Source organism: Penaeus monodon, chromosome 28 (genome assembly GCF_015228065.2).
Source record: "Penaeus monodon isolate SGIC_2016 chromosome 28, NSTDA_Pmon_1, whole genome shotgun sequence".
Classification (NCBI taxonomy): Eukaryota; Metazoa; Arthropoda; class Malacostraca; order Decapoda; family Penaeidae; genus Penaeus; species Penaeus monodon.
This window is the reverse complement of record NC_051413.1, coordinates 9,421,261-9,421,531: the sequence shown is the minus strand read 5'-3', so window position 1 is coordinate 9,421,531 and position 271 is coordinate 9,421,261.

Sequence of the window (271 nt, the reverse complement as noted above, 5' to 3'; positions counted from 1 at the left end):
TAATTCAAATTTAAAACCCTCTTTCTTTTTCGTTTTATATTTTTTTAAAATTTTATTTTTTTTTTTATTATACTACAAAAATACATACATAAATAGGATTGATTAGAAAATTTTGTGTATGTGGCGAGTCTTTTTTCCATATGTTTGGTGCGGGGCAGGGGTATATTTATGATTTATATCTATTAGGTATATACTATCTACTATCTGTTGTGTGGTGTTTTCAAAAACTTTAGCATTTATAACTATGCACTTTTATTAAAATTTTTTTTAA